General features: G+C 41.8%; 1 pseudogene; it reads left to right on the forward strand.

Annotated features, from left to right (window-relative positions):
* Positions 1-4,488: 4,488 nt before the first annotated feature.
* The window catches only part of LOC110143962 (17S U2 SnRNP complex component HTATSF1 pseudogene), a 210,114-nt pseudogene continuing 194,619 nt past the window's right edge, over positions 4,489-19,983 (forward strand).

Genomic DNA, 19,983 nt, shown 5'->3' on the forward strand with positions numbered 1-19,983 from the left:
TCTTTTCCTGTGACAAGTCCTGCCTACCTTTCAGCATTTTTTTCTCCCAAAGGTATTATTAATCTTTAAACTTCACAAAATTGAAGACTTATCTCAGACCCTTTAAAACAGAGTGGCATCATACGTAGCAACTCCCAAAGAGAGAAGTTGCTTTGCCTTTCTAAAAGATTGACTGTAGCACCTGGAGTTTTTTTTTTTTTTCTTGTTTAAAGAATCCAGATTAAGTAATTGCTGTCTGTCCTAAACTTCCAGAGGAAATGGGTTGGATTTTAAACACAGTATTTATTTTGGAATCCTGGGTGGTTCAGACCTAGAAAAATGGCAAAGTCTTTGCAGGGAAGAGAATAGATATTGGGCAGCAGGTGAAGAGCCAGTGGTGATTGTTCACTCGGGAGCTTACCTAAAAGAGACACAGCTACTGCAATGGGAAGGTCGGAACTTCCTGCTGCATAAGGTGTGCTGACAAAGGACTTTCATGCACTTCCCAGAGAGTCAGCCAGTATTTTTCAAATTTAATGAATTTTTAAATGATAAGTGTAATATACTCTTGAAAATACTGGAAAGTGTAGGTAGACAAGTACTAATAGAATTATCTCACAAGCACTGTGCTAGACGCCATCCCGGATTAATAAGGTTTCCATGGAAGGCTGGGTGAGGAGGACTTGCCTGGTGGTCCAGTAGCTAAGATTCAATGCTCCCAGTGCAGGGGGCCTGGGTTCAATCTCTGGGCAGGGAACTAGATCCCACATGCTGCAACTAAGACCTGGTACAGCCAAATAAATAAACAAATATTTAAAAAAACCTGGTTGGAGAACACCAGTCTGTAACCTCCATGAGGGCAAAGTCTTGTTCACACGGCCCAGTCATGGGCACACTAGATGCTCACTATGTATTTGTCGAAGGAATGAATCATAAACAAACAGTAAAAACAGTGTATGTCCAAATTTGATTTTTGGACAATTTTGACTGAGAGGCCAGAAAGTATTGGTGTGAGCAGCTGTCTAGACTTTCGAGTAATTTCCAGGTAGTTTTATTAAGGATCTAGTTTAAATAGATAGAAAATGACCAGACATCAAGTTGCAGTGGAGGGGGCATGCGGCTTTCCATGGAAAGCAAGACTGTGGGATGCGTCTCTGTGCCAGCTATGAAACCGGGTTTAAATTACTCCTCTTAGAGCAATTCTGAGAAGTATGTATTTTTATCTCCATTTTAGAATTTGGTTCAAAAAGAATAAGAAATTACTCAAAACCTTAGTAAGTGGCAGACCTGGGGTTCAAGCTCTCCTTCGTGTAACTTCAACACTGTGCTCATAAGCCATCCTGCTTTACTACCTGGAGTCTAGGTCAAACAATTACAGGGACCACAGATAGGAGCATATCCAGGGTTGTCACATAGAGAGGCTTAGAAAATCCACCGTGGGGAGCTAAGTCCAAGGGAAGAATATGTGGGATTCCCGAGCCTTTTAATCCAGGGTCTACTGAGGATGCAAGATCTGGGAAATAGATTTGCCTGAGACTCAGCTTTGAAAAAGCTGGATTCTGATCAGATTGGCAGTGAGCACTGGTAAAGCCAGGCATCAGCAGCTAGGGAGCTGGTGACCAGCACCGAGGGACAGGAAACCTAGCTGTTGAGGGCTGACACATATGATTCTGTGTTTAGCTACTGAGAAGGTTGATCTCTGCGACTGAAAACTTGATAAGCCAGATGGAGGACTCATCCGCTGGTAGAAATAGGATGAATCATGATTGACTCCATAAGGCACCCTATTGACAGAGAGCCCATATTCAGAGACAAAATTAGTATTAGTGCCTGGAACAGAACCAAAAGGAGATCAAGTTGACTCAGTTACCGTGATTGGACTGTGTGATTCAGCAAGGGTGTAGACTATGCCATGTATGTCTGACCTTAGGAATTGTCACATCTAATATATGAGACTCAAGTTCATTTTTTACCAAAATTAATTGATACATTGGATATTCCAAGATTTCTCCCTTAATAATAGTGAGCACTAATAGCTCTTGTGCATTTAATATATGTCAAGAACAGTGCATAGCACTTTGTTTGCATCTCATTTAATCCTCATAGCAATTTTGGGTGGTAAGCATTGTTAACATCATTGTTTTACAAATAAATGTGAAGGCTTGGAAGGATTAAATAATTCATGTAAGGCCACATGTCTAAGAAGTGTGAAGTGGGGCTGAATGACTGGACAAGTCATTAAAATGCTGAAAAATTTCTCTTCTAGTAGTAAGTAGTCATCACAAGCTCTTCTGAGAGGTCACATGTCCCTAGCCTGCTCCATGATCAGCCTGCTAAGGAGGGGTTTGTACCGTAGGAGGTCTCTGGGGCCAGAATCTGCTCTCATGGGGTGGGCCCTCTGCTGCACTGGATGTACCTCTGTTGGTGGAGGTATTTTTCATAGCACACATCCCACCTGGCGGGTTAGGGTTTGTAGCTTAACTATCCTCTAAGACAGTGTATGAGTCTCCCTGAACATTCAGATGCATAAGCTCTTGCTGGTGTTCCTTCATCAACACTTGCTCTAGGGAGGGACTGATAGTATTTCCTGTCGTTAACTCAACTTACTTTTCTCAGTTTTTTTTTTTTTTTTTGCTTTTCCTTTTGTAAATGTGTTGACGCTGTTAAAACCCACTTACATTTCCCACCATCGCTCACCGTGGGGCAGGTGGTAATGCACTCCAAGAATGCTGAATTATTTCAGTGCAGTCTAATGAAAGGAGCTGGGATGGATCCAAAGGTGGCTGACTTGGGTTCAAATCTTGACTCCATCAATTATTGTCTGTGTGACCTTGCACAGGCTACCAAACCTCTTTTTTCATTTGTAAAATGATGGTAATTCTATCCATCCCTCCTAGAGTCCTACCATCCATTTAAATCTTTTCACCGAAGAGAGACATGAATTAATATCACAATGGATATAGTCTACTGCACAATGTACTTGTCTAGTCCTTGAGGGGATTGAAAAATTGGCAGACCGGGTTATTAATAGTTTTCAAGATAGAATCCACACTGAATGCCGCACTGTTCTCTGCCTCCAAAGAGCGGATGTGGGTTTTCTGTCTTATTTGTTGTGATGGGTTTGTTTACTGGAGCTCTTCTTTTAGAACTGTCTAGAACTTTTCCAATTTAAGTGATTCTGAAATGACATTTCCAAAACTAGCCTAAGACTTTGCTCTGCTCTCACTAACCTCACCTCACAGTCCCCCATGAAAGCACACCCAGGCTTCATTACATTTGCCAAGATAGACTCGAGTAAATCCTACTGTAGATAAACAACCCGTAAAATTAACCATGGGTGAGCAGACAGTCTCTTAATGCACTCTTTAAAGGGCATGCTCTTTAAGAGGAGAAAGCAACTAGGGAATGGATTTGGAGATAATTTGTGTGTTGCAGGTGTGACCTGATAAGGCACTGGAAAGCTCAACTTTATGACTGTAGAAAGGCAGGATGCTCATCATTTTAGCCTACATAAGGAAAGACATTTATTAGAGCGAGATAAATAACTTATTATTCATTGGGAGTAAGAATAAATAGGTACAAAAGTAGTAATTTGGTAAGATTTGCTGAGTACTTGTATGCATGATTTCTTTTAGTTGTTAAAGCCATCCTGTGTGATAGGTATTACTGGGCCTCTTTTACAAACAAGGAAATTAACCCCCAAAGAGTCTGACTAATTTATTGGTTTCCATAGCTAGGAGGCAGAGTAGTAGTCCTCAATGCCCAGGAGACATTTAGCAAAGTCTGCAGACATTTCTGGTTGTCACAACCGAGAGGAAATGCTTCTGACGGTAGAGACGAGGGATGCTGCCCAGCATACCATGCTCATGACAAGCCCTCACATCGAAGGATGTGCCCGTGCCTACGGGGTGTCAGCAGTGCTGAGGCTGGGAAACCCTCAACTGGAGGGCGTGGCTGGGAACCCAGGTTGTTGTTTTTTTGATTCCCAATTTAATGCTTATTCCTCTACAAGTTTCTAAAGATAATAGTGTAGTAGAACTGTCATTGATCCTAAGTTTCTCCAGGCCGATGTGCCTCTGGTACGGCGGTAGCTGCAGCTGATATTATTTTGATTGTTGCCGACCAATCCCGAGTTGATCCCTGGCAAGGACCCTTCTGCCCAGAGTCGCTTGTGCCAATAGAAGGAGACTGAATTTGGTTCAGAAGCAAAGGAAAGCTTTAATGTGATGAAGGAACAGAGAGGTGTGAGCTCAAGCGGTGGAGTACATGCTCTTCCTTACAGGCTGCTTTATTGGTTTTTCTTTTTTCTGAACTGCAGGGAATTCAGGATCTTAGTTCCCGGAACCTGTTCCCTCTGCAGTGAAAGCACAGAATTTTAATCACTGGTCCACAGGGAAGTGCCTTTGGGGCATCCTTGCCAGTGGGGAGTGGGCTGAGCTCTCGCGGGACAGGCGCAGACGCGTGGCGTTCGCGACGCAGGCGCAGCCCCTCTGCGCGCGGCCTGCCGCCGCCATCTTGGGTTGAACGCTGCGCGCGCTGCTTCTGCGCACTGCCCTGGAGCTGTGGTGCTGGCTCAGCTGTTTGTTCTGGGAATACTGGTCTGAAGGCCGGAGGGCAAGGCCTGTACAGGCGTTACCCTGTGAGCGAGTGAAAAAGAGACGAACCACAACGGAGAACAAAAGGTTAGACTATTTTATTACCGGATTCCATTTTCCCCCCCGAAACATTTGTACAGTCCAGGTCTTTATTTTCTTTACACCGGGCAGGTCAGGAGTTCATAGGGAACGGGTTCCGACAGTTGAGGCTCCTTTTCATCGACTCTGACGAAGACTGCTTCTCAAGCAGGCTGGCGCGTCAGCTGAACCCAAGCCCCTTTCTCTTTGGCGTCCTTCTTTTTCTGATCGTCTTCCTTTACAAGTTTTAGGAAGCTAGCTCAGCTCTTAAGGGCGCTCAGTATGCTCCGTAGGCGCACACATTCTCTTGGCAAGAATCTTGCCCTTGTTTGTGTACAGTGATGCCAGAGCATGTAACGTTTGTGGGACGTTCCTTTTTTGTACGTACCCAGTCCCTTGATATCTACGATATCACCTTGTAGATTTGCTTGTTTGTGGGCAAAGGAACAACTCCATGTTTTCTGAAAGTCCTGGAGAACGCGTAGTGGGGGTCCTTCCTGTCTCCCTTTGTGTTGGTCATTTTGACAAATTACTGGAAGATGGCGGTTCCAGCCGATAGGGGCATATTCCATTTTTATTTCCCAGGAATTGTTAATGGGTTTTAGTGGTGACAGTGGGTCATTGTATCTATTCTGCTGGGTCGTTGTTGTTGTTTTTTCAGTTAAAAAATTGTTTTTTCCATTTATTTTTATTAGTTGGAGGCCAATTAGTTTACAATATTGTAGTGGTTTTTGCCATACATTGACATGAATCAGCCTTGGATTTACATGTGTTCCCCATCCCGATCCCCTTCCCGCTTCCCTCCCCATCCCATCCTTCTGGTTCTTCCCTGTGCACCAGCTCTGAGCACTTGTCTCATGCATCCAACCTGGGCTGGTGATCTGTTTCACCCTTGATAGTATACTTGTTTCAATGCTATTCTCTCAGAACATCCCACCCTCACCTTCTCCCACAGAGTCCCAAAATCTGTTCTATACATCTGTGTCTCTTTTTCTGTTTTGCATATAGGGTTATCGTTAACCATCTTTTAAAATTCCATATATATGCGTTAGTATACTCTATTGGTGTTTATCTTTCTGGCTTACTTCACTCTGTATAATGGGCTCCAGTTTCATCCATCTCATTAGAACTGATTCAAATGTATTCTTTTTTTTTTTGGACTTGTTTCCTTTTTTTTTTTTTTATGGTATGGTATTTTTTTTTCTTTTTTTTTTTAATAGGCTAATTACTTTACATCATTACAGTAGTTTTTGTCATACATTGAAATGAATCAGCCATGGATTTACATGTATTCCCCATCCCAGTCCCCCCTCCCAAATGTATTCTTTTTAATGGCTGAGTAATATTCCATTGTGTATATGTACTATAGCTTCCTTATCCCTTTGTCTGTTGATGGGCATCTAGGTTGCTTCCATATCCTGGCAATTATAAACAATGCTGCCATGAACATTGGGTTGCATGTGTCTCTTTCAGATCTGGTTTCCTCGGTGTGTATGCCCAGAAGTGGTATTGCTGGGTCATATGGCAGTTCTATTTCCAGTTTTGTTGTTTTGAGTCACACCCCTGGGTGTCACCTGAAGTGTGGCAGTAGCTAGTCTGCAGGTGGCAGAGGAAGAATCTTCTTATATGTAGCAAAGTTGAGGAGAAAAATGAACTTGGGATTTTTTAAAAAGGCTCTCTTATGGTTTACCCATGTAAATAAGAATAATGCCCCATCACATGTATTTACAGCTTTATGATTTTCAAAGCACTTTTATATTCTTTTAACAAATTGAGGAGAAACTAGTACCATGTTCTGTTATAGTTCTGAGCATACAGAGGAGACAAAATAAAAGTTTCTTGGCCTCTTGAAGCTTATGTATGAGGGGTGGGGAACACAGACCAGAGGAAGCAAATATGTAATACATTGGAGAAAGATAAGCACCATGGAACAGGATAAAGCAGTTTGTCCACTTGGGAATGTGGGGGTCGGGGTGTGGCCATGTCACATAGTTGGGGAGGGGAGGTCCATGACTAAGGTGGGTACTTTTGCAGAGATGTGAAGAGGGGAAGAGAGTGAATCATGTAGATATCAGGGAGAGAAGGGTTCCAAGCAGAGAGAACAGCGGGTGCTCTGGGACTGGTTTGTGCTTGACAAGTTCAACGAATGGTAAGGAGGCTGGTATGGCTGGAGCTGAGTGAATGGTGGAGAAACAGGGAAGATGAAGTGTCAGAGATAGTAACCCAGAGACCTTGTAAGGCATTGAGGAAGGACTTTGGGTTTGACTCTGATTGAGAATACAGAATGAAACAGGGCAAAGGCTAATAGAGTTTTGCCAAGAAAACACACTGGTCATAGCAAATACCCTCTTCCAACAACACAAGAGAAGACTCTACACATGGACATCACCAGATGGTCAATACTGAAATCAGATTGATTATATTCTTTGCAGCTGAAGATGGAGAAGCTCTATACAGTCAGCAAAAACAAGACCGGGAGCTGACTGTGGCTCAGATCATGAACTCCTTATTGCCAAATTCAGATTTAAATTGAAGAAAGGAGGGAAAACCACTAGACCATTCAGGTATGACCTAAATCAAACCCCTTATGGCTATACAGTGGAAGTGAGAAATAGATTTAAGGGACTAGATCTGATAGACAGAGTGCCTGAGGAACTATGGACGGAGGTTCGTGACATTGTACAGGACACAGGGATCAAGACCATCCCCAAGGAAAAGAAATGCAAAAGGCAACACGGTTGTCTGAGGAGGCCTTACCAAATACCTGTGAAAAGAAGGAAGCTAAAGGCAAAGGAGAAAAGAAAAGATATACCCATCTGAATGCAGAATTCCAAAGAATAGCAAGGAGAGATAAGAAAGTCTTCCTCAGTGATCAGTGCAAAGAAATAGAGGAAAACAATAGAATGGGAAAGACTAGCAATCTCTTCAAGAAAATTAGAGATACAAGGGAACATTTCATGCAAAGATGGGCTCAGTAAAGGACAGAAATGGTATGTACCTAACAGAAGCATTCTTTTTAATAGCTGAGTAATATTCCATTGTGTATATGTACCACAGTTTTCCTCTTCATTTGTCTGCCGATGGTATGTGCCTAACCTTAAGATATTAAGAAGAGGTGGCAAGAATACACAGAACTATAAAAAAAAATCTTCATCAACTGACAAAGAATTAATCTCAAAAATATACAAGCAACTCCTCCAGCTCAACTCCAGAAAAATAAGTAACCCAATTAGAAAAAGGGCCAAAGAACTAAACAGACATTTCTCCAAAGAAGACATATAAATGGCTAACAAACACATGAAAAGATGCTCAACATTACTCATTATCAGAGAAATGCAAATAAAAACCACAATGAGGTACCATCTCAGCCGGTCAGAATGGCTGCTATCAAAAAGTCTACAAACAATAAATGCTGGAGAGGGTGTGGAGATAAAGGAACCCTCTTACACTGTTGGTGGGAATGCAAACTAGTACAGCCACTATGGAGAACAGTGTGGAGATTCCTTAAAAAGCTGGAAATAGAACTGCCATATGACACAGCAATCCCACTGCTGGGCATACACACCGAGGAAACCAGAATTGAAAGAGACATGTGTACCCTAATGTTCATCGCAGGACTGTTTAACAGTAGCTAGGGCATGGAAGCAACCTAGATGTCCATCAGCAGACAAATGGATAGGAAAGCTGTGGTACATATATACAGTAGAATATTACTCAGCTATTAAAAAGAATGCATTTAAATCCATTCTAATGAGGTGGCTGAAACTGGAGCCTATTATACAGAGTGAAGTAAGTCAGAAAGAAAGACATAAATACAGTATATTAATGCATATATATGGAATTTAGAAAGATGGTGACGATGACCATATATGAGAAACAGCAAAATAAACACAGATGTAAAGAACAGACTGTTGGACTCTGTGGGAGAAGGCGAGGGTGGGATGATTTGTGAGAATAGCATTGAAACGTGTATTACCATATGTGAAATGGATCGGCAGTCCAGGTTCGATGCATGAGGCAGGGTGCTCAGGGCTGGTGCACTGGGATGACCCTGAGGAATGGGATGGGGAGGGAGGTGGGAGGAAGGGTCAGGATGGGGAACACATGTACATCCATGGCTAATTCTTGTGACTGTATGGCAAAAACCACCACAATATTGTAAAGTAATTAGCTTCCAATTAAAATTTAAAAAATAAAATAAAAAAATAAACCACCCAAAAGGGAAAAGAAAAAAGATCTTTATTACCCAGGTAATCATGATGGTATGATCACTCACCTAGAGCCAGACATCCTGGAGTGCAAAGTCAAGTGGACCTTAGGAAGCATCACTATGAACAAAGCTAGTTGAGGTGATGGAATTCCAGCTGAGCTATTTCAAATCCTAAAAGATGATGCTGTGAAAGTGCTGCATTCAATATACCAGCAAATTTGGAAAACTCAGTAGTGGGCACAGTACTAGAAAAGGTCAGTCTTCATTCCAATCCCAAAGAAAGGCAATGCCATAGAATGCTCAAGCTATCGCACAATTGCACTCATCTCACACACTAGTAAAGTAATGCTCAAAATTCTCAAAGCCAGGCTTCAATAGTACATGAACTTTGAACTTTCAGATGTTCAAGCTGGAGTTAGAAAAAGCAGAGGAACCAGAGATCAAATTGCCGACATCTGCTGGATCTTTGAAAAAGCAAGAGAGTTCCAGAAAAACATCTACTTCTGCTTTATTGACTATGCTAAAGCCTTTGACTGTGTGGATCAGAATAAACTGTGGAAAATTCTTCAAGAGATGGGAATACCAGACCACCTGACCTGCCTCTTGAGAGATCTGTATGCAGGTCAGGAAGCAATAGTTAGAACTGGACATGGAACATAGACTTGTTCCAAATAGGGAAAGGAGTATGTCAAGGCCGTGTATTGTCCCCCTGCTTATTTAACTTATATGCAGAGTACATCATGAGAAATTCTGGGCTGGATGAGGCACAAGCTGGAATCAAGATTGCTGGGAGAAATACCAATAACCTCAGATATGCAGATGACACCAAAGTATGTCAGAAAGTGAAAAAGAACTAAAGAGCCTGTTGATGAAAGTGAGAGAGGAGAGTGAAAGAGTTGGCTTAAAACTCAACATTCAGAAAACTCAGTTCATGGCATCTGGTCCCATCAGTTCATGGCAAATAGATGGGGAAACAGTGGAAACAGTGACAGACTTTTATTTTTGGGGCTTCAAAATCACTCCAAATGGTTACTTTAGCCATGAAAGTAAAAGATGCTTTCTCCTTGGAAGAAAAGTTATGACCAACCTAGATAGCATATTAAAAAACAGAGATATGACTTAGCCAACAAAGGTCTGTCTAGTCAAGGCTATGGTTTTTCCAGTAATGTATGGATGTGAGAGTTGAACTATAAAGAAAGCTGAGCACCGAAGAATTGATGCTTTTGAACTGTGGTGTTGGAGAACACTCTTGAGAGTCCCTTGGACTGCAAGAAGATCCAACCAGTCCATCCTAAAGGATATCAGTCCTCGGTGTTCATTGGAAGAACTGATGCTGAAGCTGAAACTCCAATACTTTGGCCACCTGATGCGAAGAGCTGACTCATTTGAAAAGACCCTGATGCTGGGAAAGATTGAAGGCAGGAGGAGAAGGGGATGACAGAGGATGAGATGGTCGGATGGCATCACCAACTCTATGGACATGATTTTGAGTAAACTCTGGGAGTTGGTGATGGACAGGGGGGCCTGGTATGCTGCAGTCCATGGGGTCACAAAGAGTTGGGCACGACTGAGTGACTGAACTAACTGATTGAGATGGGGGCCACTGAAGAATTCTGAGCAGAGAAGTGACATGATTAGATATAATTTTAAGAGACCAGTCTGGCTACTGTGTTGAGGCTAATCTGAGGGGCCTAAGGTTTGAGGCCAGTTCCAGGGCTGTTGCAATAATCCAGAAAAGAAACTGTAGTGGTTGGCACCAGAGATGTAGCATTGGATGTGATGAAATCAATCTGATTCTGGTTATCTATTGAAGGTTGAGCCACAATCTATTGAAGGATTTGCATCATAAATGGAGTATGAGAGAAAGAGAAAAGAGGTGACTCCAAGGATTTTGGACTGAGATACTTCCACATTTGAAGTAGGGGAGGCTTATAGCTCAGTTGGTAAAGAATCTGCCTGCAGTGCAGGAGACCCAGGTTTGATTCCTGGGTTGGGAGGATCGCCAGGAGAAGGAAGTGGAAAAATCACTGCAGTAGACTTGCCTGGAGAATCCCATGGACAGAGGAGCCTAGCAGGCTACTCTCCATGGCATTGCAGGAGTCGTACACAACTTAGTGACTAAACCACTACCATAAGAGAAACAGGATTGAGGTGAAAAATCAGGAGTGCTGGTTTTAACATATTAAGTGTAAGGTGCTTATTAGAAACCTGAGTGGAGGTATAGTTATGTCGTATCAGATAACATATCCAATGTTATATCTCTCTTTAACCAAAGACCAGTGTTTAATTAACATGCCCATGGCTATAGTGTGATGAAACTGGGATGACATCACACTCTATGATTCTAAGACTGATGTCCTTCTACTGATGGAGAGTTCTAGATGTAAATCAGCATAAGGAAGCCTTTAATAACACCATTTCCTAAAATCTATCTTTAAACTGTGGTTCTTTATGATCTTCCCTAAAAAGCAAGGGATGGTCATATTTGGACAGAAGCACAGAGCACATTAAAGGAAGTTGACCTCCTAGTGTGGGCCTGGAAATTATTATCAAAGCTATAAAAAGAGCAGGGCAAAGAAGCCCAAATAACTCAAATTCTGCCTACTTCAGATATCACTTATTTTAAAGAGCTTTCTTTTTCTTTACGCATCGATAGAATCAACAAAAAATGAAATCTCACTCTTTATACTTGTTTATTTTTGGCCAGTCACTTTCCCCCCTGAGTTTTTTAGTATAAAAAAGTTCAGACATACAGAATTGTTCGGTAAGCATCTATATATTTACCTCCTGTGCTGTTCTGTGCTTAGTCGCTCAGTCATATCCAACTCTTCCAACCTATAGACTGTAGTCCACCAGGCTCCTCTGTCCATGGGATTCTCCAGGCAAAGAATACTAAAGTGGGTTGCCATGCCCTCCTCCAAGGGATCTTCCCAATCAGGGATAGCTTCTACATTTAATATATTCCTATATTTACTTTTTCACATATCTGTCCATCCATCTCTCTATGTAAACATCTGTCCATCTTACTTTATTTTTTGATGAATTCCATGGTCAGTTGCAGCCTTCGTATGCTTTACCCTTAACGACTTAAGCATGCCTATCATGAACCAAGTTCCATATTAAACCCTGTATTTTTTACACTTGTGTGCCATTTGGTTTTCAGTGGCTCTCTTGTAAACCGCATGTAGTAGAAGTTTGAACTTAGGTCTTACCTAAGAGTTCATCTTCGAAGGAGGAGCCTATGACCCCATCGCATTGACTGGGATTGTGGAGTGTCAGTTCTTGCTTCTATCTTCTTACTTTATAATTTTCTTTGTGTATGCCTCCTTGACATTACCCTGTTTATGCTTGTACAGTCTTTCATCATTTGTTCAAAATTTCTTTGGTCTTTTCTGTCTAGTAAATATGTTCTTTTTTTGCAACTAGTAGTTACGTTTGCATTAAAACAGATGCTGAGTCTGGGTTTCTTTATTCATGTCAAGAATGAAACAGCTTCTGTTGCCTCCTCTCTCATAAAAGGAGATCCCTGAAGCTCCTTTGTCTTCCTCAGCTGCTGGACCATATCAGAGTTTCTGCCCAGGAAGTCACAGACTCAGAGCATGTTAGGCTCTCATTTTGCATGAGGGGAAAATTGAGACCCAGGGGGGAAAAAGACTTTCTCCTTCTGAAGACCCCCAAGTTCTGAATGGAAGAATCAGAGACCTGGGTTGGACTTATGACATTTACTCCACCTCTACGTTTAGCTCAGACAACACTCAAACATTTAACAGCTCCAGACAGATGAGAAAAGACACTAGTTTTAGAAGATTAAAGAAAATGGATTTCTCAATTCATTGTAGAAGTTTAAAAGCCTTCCAGGAAATCCTTCCATTTCTATAATAAAAAATTTTAGCCTACATTCTGTTAATCTTTATGTCCATAATGGAAAAACCTTTTGCTTAGTAATATCTCTTCAAATATTTGAAGGCTATTCTTAAGTATCCCCATAGCCTCCTTTTCTTGAGAATAAATAATCCAAATTCCTTTAAAATTTTCTCATAAATTCTTCTTCCCATTCTTTTATTAACCTTTATAACTTTCCATGAGCTTCCTTTAAATTTTCTATCTTGCTTCTAGGTTGTGAAGCCAGGAAAGGACAAGGTGCACTGATACTGTTTATGAAGTTCATACCAAACTGTGAGTTCCTTGAGGGTAAGGGTTATTTCTTATTGAACTTTTTACCCCTAGATTAGGGGGTTGGCAACCCTCTTTTTCCCTAAAAAGAGACAGATAGCAATACTTTAGCCATTGCAGGCCAAGAGATTATGTCCTATCTTCTTTGAATAGCTGTTGTCTCTGAAATGCTAATACTGTTTTTTCATTTTGCATTATAGAAATGTGAAAATCATTCTTAGCTCAAGGGCCATGCAGAAACAAATAGTAGGTCAGATTTGACTTGTGGGCTCTGGTTTGTTGAATCTTGCCCTGGATACTAGCACAGTGCATGACACATAGTAGACATTCAGTAAAGTTTGTTGAATAAAAGAATACATGCGTTAATGAAGATTATTTCATAATTGCTGTCTTTTATATTCTTATTTAGCATTTCTCTTACATTTCTGGCTCAGTGAACTTGTCCACTAAGACCTTGAGATCTTCCTCTGCCATTCACGCTCATGGCCAGTACTTCCACATGCTATTTGTACTTGGGTAGTTTTGCTGTTTTTCCCTTAATCTGAGATGCAGTAGGAGCCCTCTATTAACCTTCATTTGCTGGTGCCTTTGGGTCTCACCTTTAATTTAGTAAGGCCGTTTTGAACTTTTGTTTTTCGTGTGTTCAGCAGCTGCCCTAATTGCAAATTACCGGTGAACTTAACAAGCAACTACAGGCAATTGACAAAACCAGAATCCCAGTCTCAGTTCAACCACTTCAGCTGAGGCCTCCAGCTCTATTTCCATTCTTATGGTTCCTACCTGCTCTAAAGGGTTGGGAAGCTTATTTCTACTTATTGTCCTGGAATAGATTGGAAGGAGTCAGACAGGCTCATAAGAAGGCTGGCATTAATGGTAAAAGGGAAAAGACGCTGCCTTTCTTTTCTCCTTAGTTTTTGGATACATAGAGAACACAAGTCACAGCCTGAGGGAGCATGAAGCTCTGTATTAGTTAGGAGAATTTCCATTCTGAACTGAATTTGGATGAAGCAGTTATGAGCAGCACAAATCCAATGTCTGGGGATGGAGCCATTTTACAGGATGCCTGGAGGCTGATCCCTGAGACAGAGTACATCACTCCTGCCATCCCCTTTGTCCCACTCCTATGTTCAGATGAATTGAGCCCTAGCTCCACAGATGTCTTTCTGATGGAATCTCCCAACTCATCTGCCATGACCTTGTGGGGTACCTGCTATCTCTTTCAGCCAGGGTTCAGTGGAACCACCTCTAAGCTGCTAGGGGGTTAATACGGAGCCATGCTTCTTCAGTGCTCTGTGTCCTCCCTTGGGACACAGGAGGTTTTAGATTAAGCCGGATGTGACGTCACGGCTGATGGAAAGCATAGACAGGCAGTGCTCCTTTTCCTCCAAGCTCCTGGCTGCTCAGTGGTTACAGCTTTCAGTCAGAGGGAGCTAGGAAAAGCTCTGCTCCAGCGCTCTAGGGGTGATGTGTGTTGCCCCTGGACCATTTTCTCCAGTTTTCTTTTTCTCTCTCCTCCTTTCCTCTCTGTGTTGCTAAAATTGTTGTGATTGCTACCATTTAAAATGGCCAGAAAAGCTACATTTATTTACAACGACTTCCATAACCATATGGGAGAAGTTGCAAAATAGCTAACCCAGTGGTGGATCAATCTAACATTTCTTTCAAATGTCGATGTAAAGAAAATGATGACAATTTTAAGACTCTATTCGGTGAAAATGATCTACGAGAGATGGCGGATGGCTGAAGGTCACAAATCAGGCAGCTGCCTCTAGCTCAGTGATTCAGAAGAAGTGTGGAAGGCAATGGAAAGTGTGTTTCTGAGTTTTATGAGGGCCCAAGATTGGGAATTTATCAACATGCCTGGGATTTGCTGTAATGAGCCTCTTTACTCCTCTCATAAAACAAACCAGTGACTGATTAGAGCTGGCTGGCCTTCCTTAGATACAGAAATTAATTCATTTTGATTTTAGGGGGAAAAGTATCACACTTGTCTGGCTTACCTGATAACAGCCTCATTTGCATGTGGGGATCATGCTTACTCCCCACCTGGTTAAAAGAATGTCAATGATGTTGAATTTGCATATTCTCCATCATTAGTATTTGGAGTTTCTTTCAAGGTATTTTACATTCTGGGTATACATTCTCTTTTGCTATTTTTGTTAGATCTGTTATGCTGGGGCAGCAAAACCACTTCAAAAGCTCAGTGGCTTAAAACAGGGAGGGTTAATTTCATTCTCGTGCTGTGTTGCTACGTGTCAGTCTTGTCCAGCATGAGCTGTGCTCCATGATGTTTTCTTTCAGGGTCCCCCCGCTGTTGAGAGCATAGGTTCACAGACTTTTTCTGTAAAGGGCCAGATGGTAAATATTTTCAGTTTTTCAGGCCATATGGTCTCTGTGGCAGCTACTCAACTCTGTTGTGCAGCCAGCAAGCAGCCATAGACTGTGTGTAAAAGAATGGGCATGACTGTGTCCCAATAAAGCTTTATTTATAAAAATTGGCTGTGGGCTGGATTTGGGCTGTGGGCTATAGTTTGTCCACCCTATGGTGGAAAAGAGAAGGAAAGGTGGTAAACCTTGTACCAATTCTTCAAGGCATAACCTTCACTCACACTTGATTGGCTACAGCAAACCACCTGGCCACACCTGAATTCATGGAGGAACAGAAAGTGTCGTCCTTATCCTTGTCCAGAAGGAGAATGGGAAATATTGATGAATGGCACCAGTGATCACAAACCCCTTCTCTATTCTTTTTTAGAGAAACCAGTGTTTCCTCAAGCTCTCAACAGCTTCAAAAAGCATCCTTTAAATGCAGTCCAACTCAGTTGCTTTGGTGAAGTTAAACAAATTTAGTAGATGAATAAGATCTGATTTTCAGGAGTCATTCTAAGCATTAAGTATGTGACATTTTTTTTCATTAAGCCCATCGAGGTTCTGTTTGGGTTCCTGCAGCAATCTGAAGTGAGATTAATTTCATCCATCCAACTCATTGTCAGATGTTTAGACTTCTGGATCCAGACCAGTGATCATATCCTCAGGTCCTCGGCTTTTCTTTCTTTTCTTTTTCTTTATAGTCATGCAAGTCCAGGGCTCTCACCTTTTACTGGGACAGAACTGGGCCTGGGTACCATCTCTTTGCATCCCTGAGAGAGACCAGAAATCCCATATATGGGGGTCTCCAGAGCCTTTCCTGTATTTTAGCATTCATGTCCTTGTCTCTAAGTTTTGCAGATCAGAAAAGCAGGTGTTACTTCATCCAGGAGAGGGCACTGTTTGCAAAGTCTAGAAGACGCAATTCCTTCTGGTGGAGGCACAAATTAAGGATTAATGAAATCCATATTCAGATGCTGAAACTATAGCACCTATCATAAAACATAAACCAAAACACCACACTAGGAATGTACTCTATAAAAAGGTAAGAAATGCAATTTATTAACAACTTGTACATTCCAGAAGGTACAAACTGCCTTGTTAAATCAACCAAACATTTTTAGTGGCTGTTCCTCTTCTTTTCTTACAATACAGACTCAGTCTCTTTGAACCAAAGCCTGCCCTGGTGTTAGCTGCTGGGAGGAGGTCCTTGGGATCTTGGAGGTCAAGGCTGAGAGAGAAGGGATGTTTAGGTCCTGTTGCAGAAAGAATAATTTGCCTCTTTCAGGCATCTTCTCCCCTCAGGAAAGTGAATAACATTTCCAAGAAACTTAATGCAAAATGTGGGAAGCAAATATAACTAAATACAATAGTTCCATAATGCTGAAATGCAGAATCCTGATATTTCATAATAGGGGGACATTTTGAAAAGACAACTTGGTGATTATAAACTTTTTTGTTCCACATGCTCAGGTCATTTGTACCTAAGCCTCTATTTCTGTGCTATGTTCTTAATAGAACCATCTAGGTCTTTTTTTTTTTTTCCTGTAAATTTCTACTAAGCTGTTAAAGTTTCTTTTTGATTATGACTGTGACCATCAGGTTACTAAGTCCTCTCTGCCTCCATCTTCTTGTAGGTAAAATAGGTGTGATAATAGTGTCTATTTCAGGAGATGTCATGATTTTCTTATTATCTTGTGTTCTTTTGTTGTCTCTTCTCACAAGTTTGCAAATTGTTTTAACCTCCTCTGTACTTTTTTCCCATATTGCTGTCATGTAACTTTCTCTGGAATCAATTTACTCTCAGGCAGTTTAGTATCAATCATAAGATACTAAAGGCAACTTTCTGGTTCTCTGAGCATGGGGGGATTCATATGCCTTTACCAACTAATCTTTTTGTGATCATACAGAGCATCCAATATATTCTTTATATCCTATTAAACCTCTCCATAAGGTTTTTCCTGGAATGGTATCCTTTGCAATTTCACCCTCTTTATCTGGTTAAATCCCTGGATTAGGTTAGGTAAAAAAGGATACTGATAATATTCATAATGTTAATAGCAGCTCACATCAATTGGCTGCTCTCCATGTTCCAGGCACTATGCTAAACATGCTAGGTGCCCTACGTCATTCAGTGCTCATCAAACTCTTATTATGCAATATCACCACTTTGCAGATGAGGAAACTGAGGGTTAAGGAAGCAAGCAACTTTGTGCAAGTCATACAACTAGAAAGTAGAGCCGTGGACCTCTTCACAGTATACTGACGTCAGTCTTGTGCTAGATTATTCGAAAGTGTGTTTCCCCAGGGAGAAGGAATATCAATTCAGTTCAGCCACTCAGTCTTGTTGGACTCTTTGGGACCCCATGGACTGTAGCAAGCCAGGCCTCCCTGCCCATCACCAACTCCCAGAGTTTACCCAAACTTGTGTCCATTGAGTCCGTCATGCCATCCAACCATCTCATCCTCTGTCATCCCCTTCTCCTCCTTCTTTCAATCTTTCCCAGCATCAGGCTGTTTTCTAATGAGTCATTTCTTCACATCAGGTGGCCAAAGTATTGGAGTTTCAGCTTCAACATCAGTCCTTCCAATGAACATCCAGGACTGATCTCCTTTAGGATGGACTGGTTGGATCTCCTTGCAGTCCAAGGGACTCTCAAGAGTTTTCTCCAACACCACAGTTCAAAAGCATCAATTCTCTGGCACTCAGCTTTCTTTATAGTCCAACTCTCACATCCATACATGACCACTGGAAAAACCATAGCCTTGACTGGATGGACCTTTGTTGGCAAAGTAATGTCTCTGTTTTTTTAACATGCTGTCTAGGTTAGCCATAACTTTCCTTCCAAGGAGTAAGCATCTTTTAATTTCATGGCTGCAGTCATGATCTGCAGTGGTTTTGGAGCCCCCCAAAATAAAGTCAGCCACTGTTTCCCCATCTATTTGCCATGAAGTGATGGGACCAGATGCCATGATCTTAGTTTTCTGAATGTTGAGCTTTAAGCCAACTTTTTCACTCTCCTCTTTCACTTTCATCAAAAGGCTCTTTAGTTCTTCTTCACTTTCTGCCATAAGGGTGGTGTCATCTGCATATCTGAAGTTATTGATATTTCTCCCGTCAATCTTGATTCCAACTTGTGCTTCAACCAGCCTAGGGTTTCTCATGATGTACTCTGCACATAAATTAAATAAGCAGGGTGACAATATACAGCCTGGACATACTCCTTTTCCTATTACAAACAGACAAAGGTCACACCATATAGAAAAACAAAACTCTCACCCACCATCTGCAGCAACTAGCCCAGGAAACTGATCCATTATCAACCGTAAGGAAGAAGTAAGAAGTGAAGTTGCTTAGTTGAGTTCGACTCTTTATCAACCATAACCAGCCCGGGAAACCAGCCTGCTATCAGTCAGATTTGTAGGAAGTCAGGTCACTATCTCTAGCAAGTGGTCCAGGAAGCCAAACAATAGCCTTCAGAACAGTTGGCCCCAGATGGCCTAGCTTAATAACTGACAGCTTCTCTAGTTTTTGTCACCATTTCAAACTTAGGACTAATTTGCATGCATGTGTGTTCAGTCATTTCTGACTCTTTGTGACCCTTTGGACTATAGTCTGCCAGGCTCCTCTGTCCTTGTAATTTCCCAGGCAAGAATACTGGAAGGGGTTGCCATTTTGTTTTCCAGGGATCTTCCCAACCTAGGGAGTGAACCCGTGTCTCCTGAGTCTCCTGCATTGTCAGGAGGATTCACTGAGTCACCTGGGAAGCCCTAGTTAGTGAAAGCCCAATATACACAGTTATCAGTCACATGAGATGTTCCTTTTCTGGTTAGCCTGCCTACAGCTTCCCCATGCCAACAACTTCCAATCAGGGCATGCCTGAAGCCTTCTCTTTTTCCAAATCTAAAGCTTTCCCATGCTTCTGCCTGCCTTTGGCCAAATGTAAGTGATAGAGGATGACTCCCTTTCTATATCAAGCTCTGAATAAACAGGTTTGCTTGCTCTCATTTGATTGGTCTTCATTTATTTCCACACTGGTCACCATGTATTTTTTTCTGGGTTATGCTAATTCTCTCTCATTTTCCACACCAATCTGCTTTCCATACTGATTTAAATAGGTTCATGGTTTTATTTTTTCGCAGTTGACATTGCAACTGCAGAGAATTCTCAGATTCTCTGAAACTGCTCATTGTGCAGACTTAGAGTGCTGTGACTTCATCAATTGATCAATGGTATTTCGATCGCTTTAGCTATTTCTGTTGCAGTTTGCTGCTGAAGTGACCAGTCCTCCAGGTCTCTTCAGTGCCCTTCAGTCGTTGCATAATGTCTTCATCTTTGCTGCTGGAGCAGGATTTTTAGACGACTGACAGGCATTTTTGAAAAAGAAAACAACTTTAGTCCTTAGCATTCCAGGTCTCTCCCACTTCTCAGAAACCTTCTGCTTTGTGACTGCTTCTTCAGTGTCCTCCTCCCTCTGCCAGAAGCTGGCCCAGTGATTAGAGGCAGCTCAGTTGCTGCTCATGCTGGGACTTGTCTTTCCTACTAGCTCATGTGTCTTCTAATACCACTAGATGAGAAAT

The sequence above is a fragment of the Odocoileus virginianus genome, chromosome 23 (genome assembly GCF_023699985.2).
Source record: "Odocoileus virginianus isolate 20LAN1187 ecotype Illinois chromosome 23, Ovbor_1.2, whole genome shotgun sequence".
NCBI classification, from domain to species: domain Eukaryota; kingdom Metazoa; phylum Chordata; class Mammalia; order Artiodactyla; family Cervidae; genus Odocoileus; species Odocoileus virginianus.